Source organism: Macrobrachium nipponense, chromosome 3 (genome assembly GCF_015104395.2).
Source record: "Macrobrachium nipponense isolate FS-2020 chromosome 3, ASM1510439v2, whole genome shotgun sequence".
Classification (NCBI taxonomy): Eukaryota; Metazoa; Arthropoda; class Malacostraca; order Decapoda; family Palaemonidae; genus Macrobrachium; species Macrobrachium nipponense.
In genome coordinates this window covers 75,676,193-75,694,283 of record NC_087202.1, presented here as the reverse complement: position 1 = coordinate 75,694,283, position 18,091 = coordinate 75,676,193, and the positions used below count along the sequence as shown (strand labels likewise).

At 36.9% G+C, this 18,091-nt stretch overlaps 1 protein-coding gene across 1 annotated transcript in view; it reads left to right on the top strand.

The window, feature by feature from the left end:
• The first annotated feature begins 3,045 nt into the window (after positions 1 to 3,045).
• The window catches only part of LOC135221821 (GTPase-activating Rap/Ran-GAP domain-like protein 3), a 967,251-nt gene continuing 952,205 nt past the window's right edge, over positions 3,046 to 18,091 (top strand). The window contains 1 exon segment of the mRNA XM_064259719.1: positions 3,046 to 4,584. The gene's annotated coding sequence lies outside the window, so the exon portion shown is untranslated.

Genomic DNA, 18,091 nt, shown 5'->3' with positions numbered 1-18,091 from the left:
CCTAATTTTCTATTTCGTGCGTATAACCGAAACCATCTAATTATCGTTGGTCATTAGTATATCTAATTATGCCAACCGGTGTTCCGATTATCTCAAGTACAATAGCGTTGTGTAAGTTTCGGTGAAAGCCATCGAGATTACGCCTTTCAGCCACATAAAGTATTTGTCACTATTAGTGAACCGTTTCAGATCGGTACCTGATCATCTTTGCAACTGGGCGCATGCGCGAACTTCGTTGAATGGCGCAACCATTCGCAATTTTACAGTGTTTCTGAAAGCGTAGGAAATTGGAATTTTCAAGTAACATAAACCTACATTTGAGATCAGATGCCCCCAGGCTTTGAGGTGTTACACGATCGGAAATTAATAAGCGAGCGAGGTGATATTTAATTTTTTTCCTATATGATATTTAGAGAGGCATCCAAATCCAATTTTTTACGATTTTTGCCGTCAATGTGCCCTCGTGACCTTGAGCCTCTGTGCCGTAATAATTGACGTGAAATAGTCTGGGAACTATTGCGTACAATCCTACGGAATACCTTGAATATTTTATGAAAAATGTAATATGATGATGATAACATAAGCGAATTCGAGGACCTTCTCCGCAGAGTTAGTGACGTTCACTAGTAATATGTGCTTTTCATAGCTATATATTTGAACGATTCATACATGACTGAATTCAATTTGTAGAACTTATTACATGTTGAACAGCTGTTTTCATATGTTAATTTAAGTGAAAGAATTCAAGTCATGTAATTTCATTAATAAATTAATCAAATAACTGATTAGTTAATTTGTATAGTTAAAGCTGCTTGGTTATGGATGGAATGCACCTCGTAATATTTGACAAAATAATGGGAAAATATATGTAATGTGTACATACATACTTACATACATACACACACACATATATATATGTATATATATATATATAATATAATATATATATATATATATATATATGTGTGTGTATATATATATATATATATATATATATATATATATATATATATATATATATATATATATATATATTATATCGTTTTTCGGAAGCCATTTCGCATAAATGGGGTTGGCTCGATGGAAGACAGGGGATCGCTTACTTCACAATCATAATTTAACTGCGGGATTGGTGGTGAACCCCTTGTATAAAAGACTTCAACATTAACCTTTTCATATACCTATACGTAAGGTTCACCGGGGGCACATCAAGACACAACCAACAGCGCTTCAATCCATAGAAGAGGAGGGCTGCCTTAACGGTCCCTTTGTATATTCCCTCCTTGACTACCGTAGACCTTTCGTACAGCTGCTTCGCAGTCTTCGTCGCACATCCTGTTACCTTTGATGATGTGACTGTTCTGTGACCCTCTCCTTCTCTTACCTTACCATCAGCATCCATATTTACTTTCAAATATTTACGTTAATCGAATGTTTGTATTCCTCCTCTGTCCACATTTCAAATTCATTTCTCCGTCTTCCTAGTTTCAGTTTACCATTGCCTCTGACTTATATTTTTGCCATTGCTTTGAAACCCTTTTACAAACCTCACCAGTTTCTCTTTGCTGTCCCTTTTTGGTACTGAATAATCTGCAAACTTCAGCAGTTGCAAGCATACAGTGATTTCTCAAATTTTGCTCTGCACCAACACCTCGGACGCATTTCTACACCAAACTAGTCACTCTCCTACCTGTAAATTCGAACAATTTTCAGTGTATATCATATATCTTCAACACACTTCACATTTCCTTGATATCAGTTCTATTATAAAGTTTTTCAATCGTGAGCTTCCCACCCTCCTAATAGTCCCAGGAGTTATGATTGACTGGGGGTTGGGGGACGGGGGGGCCATGTGTGTTCAGTAATCGATCATTTTCCAAACTCGTTTTGATAAGGGCCTCCATCTTTTCATCTGCCACAAAGATATCTCTATGTCACTTGTTTTCCATGCAAATCACCGGCAAAACAACCCATCTGTGCACTTCAAGGCTCTTCAGGTACGATGCACTTCAAGACCCTTCACGCACGCAAATGACTATATATTTATTATGCATGTGTATTCACATGTGTAAAGGATATTGCTCAGAGAAGTTGCTCTCTCTCTCTCTCTCTCTCTCTCTCTCTCTCCTCGCTCTCTCTCTCTCTCTATATATATATATATATATATATATATATATATATATATATATATATATATTACTATATATTATATATCTACAAACATAAATGTATAAAGTGTATATATGCATATATACATATATTTACACATATATGCATACACACTCGGATATGTCCGTGTATGTGTGGGCGTGTGTGTGTGCGTGTGTGAAATTTAGTTGCTTATTCAATTAATCTATTCAGTGCCAGGTAACTGTAACTCTTTACAATGATTTTGAGCTCCACATTTCATGTATGGCAATATCAATCAGTTTATCTGGTCGTATCAGTCAGCATTTATGTACCTACATTGTAAGTTTATACTGTAATTTACACGCGCGCGCGCACACACACACACACACATCACACACACACACACACACACACACACACATATATATATATATATATATAATATATATATATATATATATATATATATATATATATATATATACTATATAAATAAAAGCAGACCATGAGCACATTTATGTCTGCGTACAAGGCACACACACGTACACCACGTACATAGCGTGCATGCGCACTAGTAACCGTGTGTTTGTATGTTTGTTACATCACAGCCAAGTGTTTATATCCCCCATGCCGTGTTTTCCATGCGCTGGCTTCTACTGCCCTCATCCCTAACTAATACTTTCCCCTCTCCTTGCGCGCTGACTCCCCTCGGTGGAATGGGGGCTGGGTGTTGAGAGGGGATTTTTGTGCCCCCCTTATCCTATCCGCCCCCCACCCCCCACACCCTATCCTTCTCCTCCCGGCCCCCTCTCCCCCTTGCTCCTATCGTGTGGCGGTCGTGTGTGTGTGTGTCTGTGTATGTGTGTGTGTGCTTGTGTGTGTGTGGTAGTGGTGGTGGGTGCAGGAGGGCAAGAGCGGCCCTCCGTCAGTGTGTGGTGCACCGCGGTGGGAGTCAGGTCGCTGGCTGCCCTTTGCACTGCCTCGAACGTTCCCCCTCCTCTCCTCCGCCTCCACCTCCTCGCCACCGTCGTCGTCGTTTCGTCCCGTCGCTGGTTTGCCTCGTCGTCGCCCTCTCTCTTCTCCTGGAGACTGGCACACACACACACGCAGTACACAACCGGCTCTGCCACGGAACCGGTTTCACACACACTCATCACACTTGCGAGCGAGAGGGAGAGAGAGCGAGAGAGGGAGAGAGAGAGCGAGCGAGCGAGCAAAGCCCCTCTTGTGTGACACCCACATGAGGCCTGCTGCAGCTACCGCACGGACACTACTACAACTACTACCGGTACGGTCAGAGGCACCACCGCCGCCCCCCGTGTTCAGGTCGAGTCCTAGCGCCCGCACCCACCACACAAAGCTAGCAAGCACGTCGTCCTCGAACGACACGTCGTCCTCCTACGGCAGCGTCGCCATCGGCGGTGGTGGCGGCGGCAGTAGCAGCAGCGATCTTCGGAATCACCGAAGTCCCGTGGTGAGATTCCTTACGACTTGGGGCTTGTCTCAGTCATGTACTAGAATCTAAATATACTACATATATCATATAATCTATCAATAGATATATATATATATTCTCTGTTTGTTCTGGTCGTATTTTGCAATGTGATGACACACGCCAAGCTTCTTATTACCGATATATTCATTCTAACAAGCCAGTAAGGTTAAACCTTTAAACATATAATATATTTATACCCCTTAAAAATACATGTTTTTTAAAAGTACGTGTATGCATGAAATTCTAAAGCAAATCTAATACGCTTATTGGTCTTAAAACATTGTTACCCTCCTTGCAAAAGTATACCGAATTGCAAACATCTCTGAGAATAAGGACGAGATATTTGTCAGTCAACAGCAAATGTTCAAAAGTTCGCGCAACTGCAAGAACAACTATGAAGGAAATGTCATTTTTCTTAACCTGACTGATATAGCAGTACCCTAGTTTTTCATAAAGATATTGATATATTGTACTAGCCATAACATGGAAACACAACTTACATTTCTTGATGTGATAAGTACATACCTCAAAGATTAAGAATATAAACACGATTTGTATGTCAAAGAAACAGTACATACGTCCCACTCGAGAGAACTGCAGCCATGCAATCACTCTCCAAAAGTAGTTCATAAACACGAGGCGAGAGAGAGATAAACTCTTCCGAGGGAGAAAACACGAAAAGTCGACTCGATCTTACATCTCGGAATCCACAACACCCACCCACAGCATCTCTCTCCTCTCACACTGCTGCTGCTGCTGCCTTTGCATCATCACGAGACTTTTGTGTGTGTTCTCAACCTTCGGCAGTGCTTTGAGGACTGCTGCGAATCGATAGTGAGAAAGTAAGGCGATAAAGAAAGAGAAATAGAGAAAGAGAGAGAGAGAGACAGAGATACAGACATATTGACAGAGAGGTGGAGAAGCAAGGAATCATTTGCTGGCCTAATCCCTCGATGTAGGTAAATATCACGCTTTTACTAAGGTGCAGTTTTCATTTTTTTTTATCTTATTTCCTCTGCTTTTGTCGTTGTGACTTGAATTTTTTTTTTTCTTTTTTTTATTCGGTCTAAATCAAAGATGATGGTATTTTTTTCTGTTAAGTGAGATGTGTTATGCTGTTTTTTTATGTGTATTTTGATGTTTATAAATATTAACCTTGATATTTTTGAGATATAAACATGCTCTTTGGTGTTTTTGTTAGCTCTAAAACTTATTTTATATACATTTTGATAACAAAAATGTCTTTTGTCACGTTTTTCATTTGACAAATTCATATTCTATTGCCGAAAGTATTTTAGATTTTTGATGTTTATGTACTTTTGTAATGGTTCACTTTTTCAACAATATGATTTTTTTCTGATGAAATGGGCAGATACATATTTTATTAGTATTGTAGGCTTCGTGTATACAAGTTATATAAGAATTTTCATAGACACATTAGACACTATTTAGTTCTTAATTGTCGGAGTAAGTCTGTTATGAGAAGACAGATTTAGAAGCACAAAGACAAACACGGTGAAATTCCATCATTTTGACGTCGGTTTGGTCTGGCTCTAGATATGTCGATCACATTTGTGTGACGTTATGGCGTTTCTATGTATTTTTTTTATTATTATTATAATGCCAAGTCTCTCTCTCTCTCTCTCTCTCTCTCTCTCTCTCTCTCTCTCTCTCTCTCTCTCTTTCAAGTAACAGTGACCAGTTACTCTGCCTCTATGGAATGCCATCATAAAAGCTCGATTTAAATATAATAAGGATAAGTGTTCTTTATTATTTATTGCAATTCTGGATGCTTACCATTCTATGTATTATGCCTGCGATGGTAGAATGTATATTCTATATTTAATATTTTTCATCGGTAGCAACGTGTCAGATACAATTATACGTTGTGTTGAAATGGGAAAAAACACACTTTATATAATATTTATCCGAACCTTTTTATTTCATTAAAAAATATTTACCCTCATATTTCACTAGGGCTCTTTTTTCAGAATACAGACATGCTGAGTTTTTTTTTTATAGTTTGCCCTTTGTTTTTATTTTTATTCATGAAATTATTAAATGTACAGTGTTGTATGGGTGACAGAATGAAATTTCGGAAATGATGAATTGTTCGGTAGTTTGTTCCTGTTTTAATTTCATGTGGGAAATAATATATGTGTGCCACTCATTCAGAAATGTTCAATTTTTCCCTCTGTGCAAGTGTTCGTAAATACTTTCGGAGTTTGGTCATTTCTGTAAAATCAAACTTCGTTTATTTTGTACTGATGAAGCAGTTCTCGTTTCAGAATTCATTTTTTAATTATAATATCTTATTTTTTTATTTTTTTTCATGGAAAAATCCTTCTATCCAGGAAACCTTTTCATATAATTCCTGTTTTTTTTAGGAGCCATTTATTTACCGTTTTTTATTGAGAGTTCCTACTACTACTCTGTAAGTTCTTGTTATTGAGCAGTCATTTATCAGTAATCATTTAGATTTTTTATTGCAAGTTTCCGCTGCTGAATACTACATCCTTTTTCTCGGAAACAATTATAGATTCTCATTCCAAATACATTTACTCATATAGGGTATTGTCAGTGTAAGCTCTTATCACTCGGTAACCATTTTCATTGTAATTCTTAATAATCAGTTAATTTTGTATGTGTTCACTGTAATTTCTTTTTATTCAGTAACCAAGGAGAAATTTGTTTTTATTGTGCATGTTACTTCCTAACCGTTTATATCTTCTGTAATATAAGCGCTATCTTCTAAGTAATCAGTTTAATTTTTTATAGGAAATGTCTTTCGCTCGGTAAGCTAAGCTTTAAACGAATTTTTCCTTTGCTAGAGTCTGTTTCTGAGTAACCACGTTGAGATTTTTTCATATTGAACCGTCCCCGAAAATACGACGATTTTAACTGGAAATCTTGTTACTCAGCAACTATTCATGGATGCTCTTCATTTGAACGGTACGTTAACTTATCTTGATAGTAATAAGATAGTCACTTGTATTTGGTAAATACATTTTTTTTTTTCTTTAAGATTTTTTGCCATATAGACGTATATTTATGTCGTCAGTTATTGACGGTATGACTTTTTCGCCTTTTTTTCTTTGTCCAAAAAATTTGTAAATAGGCTGCACTGAATTATTACAGGTTACGCAACGCGAGAGAGGATATGAAAAGTTCATGTAAAACCTAATATCTCTCTCTCTCTCTCTCTCTCTCTCTCTCTTCTTCTTCTTCTTCTTCTTCTTCTTCTTCTTCTTCTTCTTCTTCTTCTTTCGGGAAGAATTCGAAGAAAGATCTTAATTGAAATAAGTTTTAAATAATTTACCTCTCTCTCTCTCTCTCTCTCTCTCTCTCTCTCTCTCTCTCTCTCTCTCTCTCTCTCTCTTAGAAATTCCATAATGTCATTATCTATGTCTCTTGCTGTTTTTCTTCGGAAATTCAATCCATCCATTCAAAACTTACGCTAAATAATTATAATTTCTTAATATCATTTTCAGTCAGTTGCTGCCAGCTATTGTTATCAGTTGCTGCCAGCGATTGTTGTTGATGATAGCTTTATTAACAGAAATATAAACGATAATAATATTAGTCGCATTAAAATTACTTATTTGAAATTGCTTTTAATAAGGAATTATGTATAAGACAACCCCGGTAAACTGATGGAAGGTAAAAAAAAAATTAATGCTCTGTATATATATATATGATATATATATATATATATATATATATATATATATATATGTTATATGCATATATATATATATATGTTATATGCATATATATATATAATATGCATATATATATATATTTCTGTTGTAGATATATAGGCTATATATAATAATATATTTATGTATGTGTATAAATATCATATACATACATACACACACATATATCTATATATATATATGTATATATATATATATATATATATATATATATATATATATATATATATATATATATATATGAATTTATTCGTAAGCGACACGCGGGCATATTTTAATTTTTTTGTAAAAAAAATCTATCAGTTACCACCGGTAAAGTAATTTCGCTCAGAATGTATGCTATTACATAGGCAAGCTTTGTGAATAGATGTGAAATGCTATAGATATTGCCTTTTTGTTAGGCAGAAATTGACCTGTGCAGACTTCCCATGTTCCATTATTCAGTTCCAAAAATCAGAAATAGCGTTCGTACTAAAAAGAAATAGGAAACAATATTCATAGAGGAAAAAAAAATAGGATACAACATCGTTCGGACTAAAAATGGGAGGAAAATAGTAGCGGCGTTCAAACCTTGAAACAAGGAATATTGGTGGAGCAAATGAGTAAAGCGACGAGTTCATGAGTCAACCGATTGATCAAAACTTCACCGGAAAGAAAATGTTATTCATTCTAATAAGTCCATGGTGGAGACAGGGACATAAAGTAACCAATACTTTCAGACTTAGTAATTCAGTTAAAAAAAAAATCTTTTTTAGTACCAAAGAGAATTAAAAGAATTACTTGGTTTCCTCGGTGCTCACTGAATCGGTCTTTCATCACTTGGAAAGGGTAGTCGGAGGAAAATTTGCCGGGCTCGGCGTCCCTATCATGGCATGACCAAGGTACTCTATATAACTTGGGCACGACGAGACATACGGAGAGCGAAGGCCTTCCCTCTCTCGACTAGTAACTCCTTTCTACAGCGTCATAAAGTTGGTGTATGCCATCTGACTAAGGATGTTGTACATGTATATTTATTAAATTTATTACATTCATTTTATCGCGTCTATATTCTGATACTGTTCTGCTATGAGTAATGATTACTGACAGACAGCTTTAATTGCTTGAATTCCCGAATGCATACAAGGCGTGAAAAATCCGCATCCTTTTGATAATGATGATATTTGCATGAGAAGTTAGACAGGGTTTTTTTTTTTTCTATATCGAGGACAATAACTCTGCCCGCCCAGACTTACCTTTGATATTCACTAGCACATGATGACTGGTCAGGCCACCTCTTCCCTCATTATTTTCCCCTCTGGAAATCAATAAGGTTAGGTGAGTGTTTTAATTTTTAAGCTCATCAGCCACGCTTCGGAATTCTCCTAGTGGTTCTGTTTTCCTTTCAGTGTCTAGCAGGTCATGTAGTTGCCTTTCAAAATCCTCCACAAGGTTGTTTTTTTATTCATTTAAATAAATAGGGAAAGTATGAATGATTGATGTTATAGGCGTTGGTATTTGTTGTTATTACCATAAGCAGCAGTTGCAGCAGTAGTAGTAGTAGTAGTAGTAGTAGTAGTAGTAGTAGTACCGAAATCAAAGGACCCTCCGATGAGGTGATTTCAATCATTTGTATGTAAAATTTCGCTTTTCCACACTCACGAGCACAAAGACGGACATCTTCACTTTCCTTAGGAAAATACCTATGGCGTCGTGTATGTTTATAGTTTTATACACGCCACACCGTGAATGTGGGCGCGTGCGCAGTATACATTACACGAATTCGGTTTGATGCGGTTGTAATTTTAAACGTTTATGTATTGTTTGCTGAATACATATCAGAGGTATTTGCAATGTGCAAGATAGCATATAAACTGTTTTGCTTCCAGAATGTAATTATGTTCTCTTATTTGAGATCGTTGTTAATTTCCAAAGAATAAAGGAACTCCAACGAAGTTTATTCTTTAAAGTTCCAGTCATGAAATGCTTCCAGTTCTCATCCAGTTTCCATTCATCATATTGATGTTATTAACATGGAATTACACTAATTTTCTCCGCTGGTTCACTTTGTGACCCAGTGCCGCTAGTCCATGGATATAGTATATATATATATATATATATATATATATATATATATATATATATATTATATATATATATATATATATATATATATATATATATATATATATATATATATATATATAGGCCAACGACGTTTAACGCCCTTACTATTGCTATTGAAGGACAGAGTACTTATGAAAATATAACTACCAACTTTCATCGCCATTTTAATAAGAATAAGGGAGCAAGGGAAACGGAAGGGCGTGTATCAACCACCGAAATAGCAATCCGAACAGCCCTTTCTATGCATCAACAGTCTTTTAACCTCTCGGAATCAATAGGTTCACCTGATGGCCACCTGTCAAACCGTTTATGCCGACGGTGGCTCTTTCCAGCTGCATTTTAACACTCAGTCTCTTAACTTTGGCCATTATGGGTGATTAAGCGCTCTAGTTTCAGTCGGTTGGAAGTGGTGTCAGAAACTGCTTCAAATGCTAAAAGCTGACGAAGTCGCACTTTTGCCTTCGAGGGTTTTATGTATTTTTGTTTGTTTGTATATTATTATCCAAATGTATATCCATGCATTTATAACGCTGGGATGCAAGGTAGTTTTTTTCTTATTTATTTATTTTTTTTTTTTTTGTGGATGGAGGATTGACGCCACCTTGTTCTTCAACTTGAAACCTAATATCTCCCAAAAATTATGGGCTGTCTTTGAAATGATTTAATTCAGTCTTAGTACAATCCAGGTCCTCTAACGCCATAAATTTGCGACATTCCAATATGGTTGCATAGAAAAACGTTCGCAATCTATGAACGTAACTTTTGTGACTCCAGTTGTTATTAATAAAATAGCTAATCAGTCAGTTACCCAATGAGCTGATGGGCCATTGCTAAGAGGTGAAACGATTTCGGTATAATTCAGTTCCTTCATCATGGCCGCTGCCAAATGATGCAAAACAGGTCGTTAATGAGGCTTCATTATTTGGGCACATGTCCGCCCGCTGATTACATCGTTTGGAGTCCACAGGTCTCTTTCCTTCTCTTCCTTCTATGTGTCTTTTCTCTCGCCCCGCTTCGTTTCGTACCAGGAGAGAGAGAGAGAGAGAGAGAGAGAGAGAGAGAGTCCAGCAGCCACCTCATTGATTTCTTTGTAAATGCGGTAGAGTAGACTGTTGAACACGCGCTGATATCTCACCACCCCTCCTACCCTCCCACCACCCCTACTTCCCACCCGCCGCCCACCACCCACCTCCGTTCGTTAGAGACATTTAATGGGCTGTCGATCAGTTAGAAATATTGGGTTAATTGGTTTAATATTTGGGACTTATGTTGAGTAAGACAGTTTCTTTCTACTTTAGCAACTGTTGTTGCAAGTTTTGCCAGCCATAGGGGATCATCTTTGCAGAGAAGCAGCAAATGTGTGAGGATATATATCTGTTGTTAGGACTCTTTCGTCATTAGCGAGAGGTCTTGGATTCGATTCCTGAGCGAGCAAGAATGGCTTCGACACGTTCCGTCAAAGCCAGTTGTGGCTCATTTGACCTGCGCAGTGAATACGTTACCTCGCAGTTCGTCGACTGTCCGTTCGTTAATACTAGAAAAGAGCATCGGATAGCGACATCATCCCAGAGGACTTGCACAGGGATAGCCTATTTGAGTGACAGGCATGTCATTCAAAGGCATATATATATATATATATATATATATATATATATATATATATATATGTATGAATTTTGTCACGTTACCGTGATTCATATACTATACGCATTAAGCTACAAATGTCCTTTAATATCTAATTAACTCTGCCTCGGAATTAATATATTTTCATATATGTTAACCTGAATTCGTGGTTCTGTGGTTCGCACCCATGAGCCGACGAATCTCTTATCGAATAAACAATTCCCCTTCGGCTAACGTATATGAACATATATTAAATCCGAGGTAGCTTGAATTAGGTATCAAAGGACATTTGTAGCTTAATGCGTGTGTGTGTGTATATATATATATAATATATATATATATATATATATATATATATATATATATGTATATATATTATATATATATCTATATATATATATATATATATATAGGGGTAATTGGGGCGTTTCATGAGAATGATATGGGGACACGGAAGAAATTCATGGCGAACGGCCAGTACCACATTCCTAACATTAACGGCTGCTACACGTGGAGTCACCTCCCGTTGAGGAAATTTCTATATATATATATATAATATAATATATATATATATATTATATATATATATATATAAAAGAAAGAATGTATCCCTCTCTGTATGTCTAGCTTTGTTACATCGAAGAATCCAGTACTTATCTTCTTGATGATAATCTTGAAACGGAAGGAAGCTTAGTCTCGCTCATCCGAGGACATTGTACCTTATAAATCTGGAAAATTGGTTGCACGAATTCTCCACCATTTCTTTCTGTTAAAGACTATATGCTATTGTCTTGTTAATATTCAAGGACTGAGCCGTTTTGTTCCGTATGTAATTTCTCCAGGGGAATGGCAGAACACAAGGACTCGAAGGAGAATTTTTTGCCACGAGAAGCAGCCTGTTTAGTTCCGAAGAGATTGTCCCTAAATAGCCGAGTATCGTGTTCAGAGATGAAAGTAATACTTTATATGTAAATGGTCGAATGTCTAGTTTTAGAAGTCCTTTTGCGAAAAAGTACTGAATGTCCGAGTCCTAGAATTAAAAGAAGTAAAAAAAAAAGGGCTGAAGTTTCTTCGGCGCAATCCCGTTTTCTGCCCGGTGGTGGCCTCAGCCACGACCCATGAAGCTCTTAGTGGCGGCCCATGAAACTCAGACACGGTCCGGTGGTGGGTTATGTTGTTGGTACCTATAGCGCTGCCAGAAGTACGATTATGGCTAACTTTAACCTTAAAGAAAAAAAATACTGAGGCAAGAGGGTTGCAATTTGGTATGTTTGATGATTGGAGGGTGGATGATCAATAGAGCAATATGAAACCCCTAGGCTCAGCAGTTTTTAAGATCTGAGGGCGGAGGGACAGACAAATCTTGCACCATAGTTTTCTTTTACACAAAAGTAAAAAGGCATTCCGTTCCAGAAACTGGTCTTTTTCGTGGAAATGGTCAAAAGCTCTCTCATTGACTCATTTTTGCAAATGTCCTAACCTTATATATTAGGAGCAAGTCTTTTCCATGAAAATGGGCGAACGCCTGATTTCCAGGATAAGAGATATTTCCAGACCAGCTGTCATGTTTTAAGAGGTGGCTTTTCCTAGATAAGTGGCCGAATGTCTTGTTCGGTTATGTTAATGGCTGGAAGTCCTATTCCAGGAGTTAGTCGTTCCATGGAGGCTGCTCAATGTTTGGGTTTTGGAGTAGGACCTTTCCGTGGAAATAAACAAATGTATTGTTCCATAATATGACTTTTTACAGGGAAATGGCCAAAATGTGGTCTGCTTCAGGAGTGAGTCTTACAAAGAAATGCTGGATGCCGTCTTTATAAGAGTTATTTTTAAAAAATGGCCGAATGTGTCAACATTTTTTCTTGGAGATTTCGGAATACCCCACTCTTTGCGACGGTGATTAGGAAACCAAATATGGTATATAAATCACAGCCGATTATTGAGTTATTATCCAGCTGGCAGAGAGCCTCCGAAAGTACAGACGCGCGTAAATTTAGAAACAGCCATCAGTTTCAGGCTAATTTTTTTTTTTTTTTTTTTTTTTACAATTTGCCAGCAATTATCGTTTTCAAAACAGGCATATCGCAGCTTGCTTAAGGATGAAGTTTTTCCGTTGTTTATTTTTTTCTTTTTTTATTTTCAAGTGCCCAGAATGTGCATGTCCATTACTAATCCGTTTTTGACCATTTTTAAAACTGTTCATACAAAGTTAGTAGGATTTTATTGCTATCATTCATTTATTGGAAAAGATCTAAAAGCTTCTTGACCTAGACTTGCAATAATATCTTTTTAGGAAAGCTGCATTATATTTACTGATTTACAAATATTTTGATAGAAGCTGTTGCATCTTTAGGGCATTCAGGGTTTTGAAAAAAGGAACTAACTGCACCTAGTACTGCGGGGATAAGATAGACTTGTTACCTTGCTTAATTTTTTTGCAGTACCCGATCCAAAATTAGCAACTGAGTAAGAAATATATATATATATATATATATATATATATATATATATATATATATATATTATATATATATTATATATATATCTGCAAATCTAACAGTTGGGCTGCCTTTCGGTACAAGACGTTAACTGACTTAGGGCATAAAATTTATATATATATATATATATATATATATATATATATATATATATATATATATGTGTGTGTGTGTGATGTGTGTGGCTGTTGTGTGTGCGTGTGTGTGTGTATACATATACATACATACACACACACACAAATATATATATTTTTTTTTCTTCTCTCTACATGTGAATTTTGCTTGTCGCTCTAATCTCCTGATAGGTAGAAAATAAGATGATTCCAAATAAAAAGAGAGAATTTCAAGAAGACTTGGGAATACCTTAAGTGCGGCCAGTGGCACAGGAGCGAGTTAAATGATAAAGCGATTACCAAGAAGCGTTGAGTAAACGAGTTTTCCCCGAGGGATCTTTTCGCAACAGTTGCAACGCTAGAGTTACTCTGACGTAGAAATATACATATGTTCAGTAATTGTGTCTCTCTCACATAGGCTTTCATGCGCGCGCGCACTTATGCGCACACACCACACGGACAAACAAACCGCCAGATCCCATTGTGATTTTGTGGATCTACGCAATGGGTTATGTTTATTGGAAGTTAGTCGACTCTAGTGCGTTGCAACCATGGTGTAAAGAGTGAAGGGGCTAGCGACCTCACTCTTGCCAAAATCCGACAGGCAGACGTAATTCTGGATCCACTATTGTAATGGCAAGGGGCATGTATTTATGTATGATGTTTATAAAATACGGTGAAAACACATGACGCAATGCCGTCATGCACCCATTACTCTAAAATCAAAAATACACTTTATGTTACAAAGATTTTTTCCCGCATCTATTCTTTACATGTCTGAACGATCGATTAGTAAGTTATTTAGAGTAAATTCGGTACAGGAAAACTACAAAATTTTAATGCCAATCCTACCAATTCTTTTTTTTATTGTCGTTACTGATATTGCTTCTTCCAACTGACAGCACTAACGCAACCTTATAGGTATCAAAACTACGTACATATTTCTGCTCAAGGATACGCTCTCCCAAACTCTCACAAGTCCGCTTTAAACTGTTGTGTGCCCTTCAGGCTTAGGAAGATGTTCCTGTCTATGACACGTTATATTCTGGTAGTGTCTGTTCAATCTCTCTCAGTGACTATCGGCAGGCTCCTTACGTCAGTCAGGAAAATGTGCCTTTACGTTTGGAGTTTCCAATTTATTTACTTATTTGTTTATATATGGTAGGTCGTTCAATTGCTTTTCTTATTCAAGTTAAACTAGACTGGATAATGGGATCGGGTTGCCTATTCCATCGGACTCTCTGGTGTAAAGTAATCCGTTACAGTAGCCAAGGCGATACGTTTTGGGTGTGGTCTGCCTACCTCTTAGCAGGATTACGTTAACTAATTACTAATAGGTTCTGCCCGATTTTTTTTAAAGATTTCCTGTGTATAGTACTTTATATTTTGTTCTCAATACTGTTCAAGAGAATCTCAATGGCGTTCTCACTGTTTGTAAAAGAAAATGTACATAGTCCAGTGTTTATGCAAACCGCTCCAACGCATGTGCGGAAGAAAACGTAAATAACCTATTCTTTACGTAAAACATCCCTTTTGCATTCGTCGAATCGCCTCAGTGGCGTGCTCGTTGGCCGCGAGTTCGAATCTTGGTCATTCCATTGAGGAGTTACAGATGTGGATTTCTGGTGATAGAAGTTCACTCTCGACGTGGTTCGGAAGTCAGGTATAGCCGTTGGTCCCGTTGCTGAATAACAGTGGTTCCATGCAATGTAAAAACGCCATACAAACAAGCAAGGAAATGCAGGTAGCTCAGAGTATTTCGTAAACTTCGCTAATTGCATCGTCTGATGCTTGCAGTCTCTTGACTTACTTTTCAATCTTTTTTCTTTCTTTCTTTTTTTTTTTTACAGTAATGTTTCACAGACGGGAATACACAGACCAAAGAAAGGGCGCCTCAGTGACGATGATCCTGAGTCGATAAATACATAATTACTCCTCTGTGATTCCAGTTCTCTCAATCAATCTCGCGCGCTCCAGTTTTGGTCTCTGAGCTCCTTTGTACTGAAGGAACATATTTTTTTCCAAGTGGTTGTCCGTAGTTTATCATATAAAATAAACAAATGCATAAATAAATTGAATAATTCACTCTTTGGCTTTCAGAATAAAAATGCTTCGGGATTGTTAGAAATATCGCTGGGAATGCGATGAAATCTCATAGTAAATGGATGAACGATGCCGCTCCCATGGGCTTCAGGAATTGGAAGTTGCTCATTATTATTATTATTATTATTATTATTATTATTATTATTATTATTATTATTATTATATTTTAATAAAAGCTGGTCATCTCCATTATCGTTCTTTCATCAATTGGTGATCAAGGCTATAGCCAAAATTCCCATTGGCATCACAATGACCGCCAGGTTCGAAGTGTTTGGAGCTGTGAACCGCTCAAGAGCTTTCTCTAATTACTGTTCGTCAGTTGGAGATGGAATATATTTCACCTAACCCTTCTTACAATATTTTACTTTGATGTTTAGTTGACTGGATTTTGGACATTATTATTACCAATTAAATAAGCATCAGGCTCGTAAAGTTTGCTGAAATTTAAGTAACGATCAGTGTTCTGTAATTTCAGAAACAGGAACATGAACATAGCCGTCATCCCCTTTTTTCGGGCTACTGATAGGCGTTAATGTATGAGCTGATGCATTGTATGTGTCTGTGTGTTTTGATCAGTAATTAAGGAATTAGAATACGTTAGCCATTCGCGGGTAGTAGATATCAATATAATTTGTCATGTGATGCTTCAACGGATATGGAAATCCGTTGAATTATCCGTGTCGTCATTGAACTTTTAAGGCACACTTTTGTAAAACCATCCCATATACATTTCGATTCAAGTTTTGTTCAACTCTCTCTCTCTCTCTCTTTCTCTCTCTCTCTCTCTCTTCTCTCTCTCTCTCTCTCTCTCTTGGTGTTAAACTTGAATTACGTTGTCTTTTGTCTCTCTCTTTCTGTCTCACTGTTTCATTTTGTCTAGAAAAATGGTGCCAACTCTTATCTCTTTTTATGACGCGATGCTCCTCCTGACCTTGGTATCATCATCGGGTCTGATGTCGCTGCAGATTCGGTAAAAGCGGAAGATATATTTTAAACGCCTTGCAGTCTGTGTGGAAGTGCGTTTCCCAGAAGCATCCGTCCTGCCCGAATTAATGTATTCAACTGAATGCCGGACATCAAGAGCCTCATAGAGGAGGCAGACCGCCCTTCGTCCTTAGGCTTTGGTCGCTGTTGGTGGTGGTGGTGTGGTTTTCGCCGTGATCTCGGTCGCTTCTCTGGTTCTGCGCTTTCAGCAGCTTCGCTTTAGGAGGTTTCTCTCGTGTATGTATATATATATATATCATATCTATATCTATATATATATATCAATATATATGATATGTATATATTTCTATATAAATATGGTATATATTATATTATATATATATTATATACTTACCTATAGTTTTCTAAAAAGAAAACTATTGCGCCGGCTTTGTCTATCCATCCGCACTTTTTTCTGTTTACAATTTTTCTCTCCGTATTTTTCTGTCCACCTTCAGATCTTAAAAAAACTAATGAGGCTAGAGGGCTGCAAAAAAATTATATGTTGATCATCCACCTTCCAATCAACAGCATACCAAATCGCAGCCCTCTAGCCTCAGTAGTTTTTATTTTATTTAAGGTTAAAGTTAGCCATAATCGTGCGTCTTGCCGTAGTTAAAGTTTCATGGGCCGCGGCTCATACAGCATTATACCGAGACCACCGAAAGTTAGATCTGTTTTCGGTGTCCTTGATTATAACGCTGTACAGAAAACTCGATTACGTAGAAAAAACTCTTCGGTGCACTTTTTACTTGTTTAGTTTTGTTCCCAGTATTTTCTATTTTTGGTGTATTCTCAGGATTTTGTTTTCAACGGTTTATTTATTTATTTATTTTTGGCGCTAGTTATGGCTCTGTTTGCGGTTTTCCATGTTTTTTTTTTTTTTTTTTTTTTTTTTTTTTTTTTTTTTTTTTTTTTTTTTTTTGTGTGGTGCGTTCTCAGCAGCTCTACCGGTTATAATGCTCTTCTGACAGTTTGGGTATGATTTCAGCGATATCCCCTTTGGGTACGATTTCGAAGATTTATCTTTGGTAGCATTCTCAGAATCTTAAGGTTTCACATTAGCTTCTCATTTGGGAGTGTTCTTAGGTTCCTCCGGGGTTTAGTGGCCTTTCCATTCTTCTTTATTGCGTTTCTTAAATTTTCTCATGTTGTTTCAGTTATTACAGGTTTTTAAGTTTCTTTAGGAAACGGTCTCTCAATTTTTTGTATATTTTCTAGATTGTATATAGCGTTTAGCGGGTTCTCGTGAACTGATGTCAGTTTTTTATCTTTATTTTTGTAATGTAGATAAGATGAAGATACGTACGACATACCTTTTGG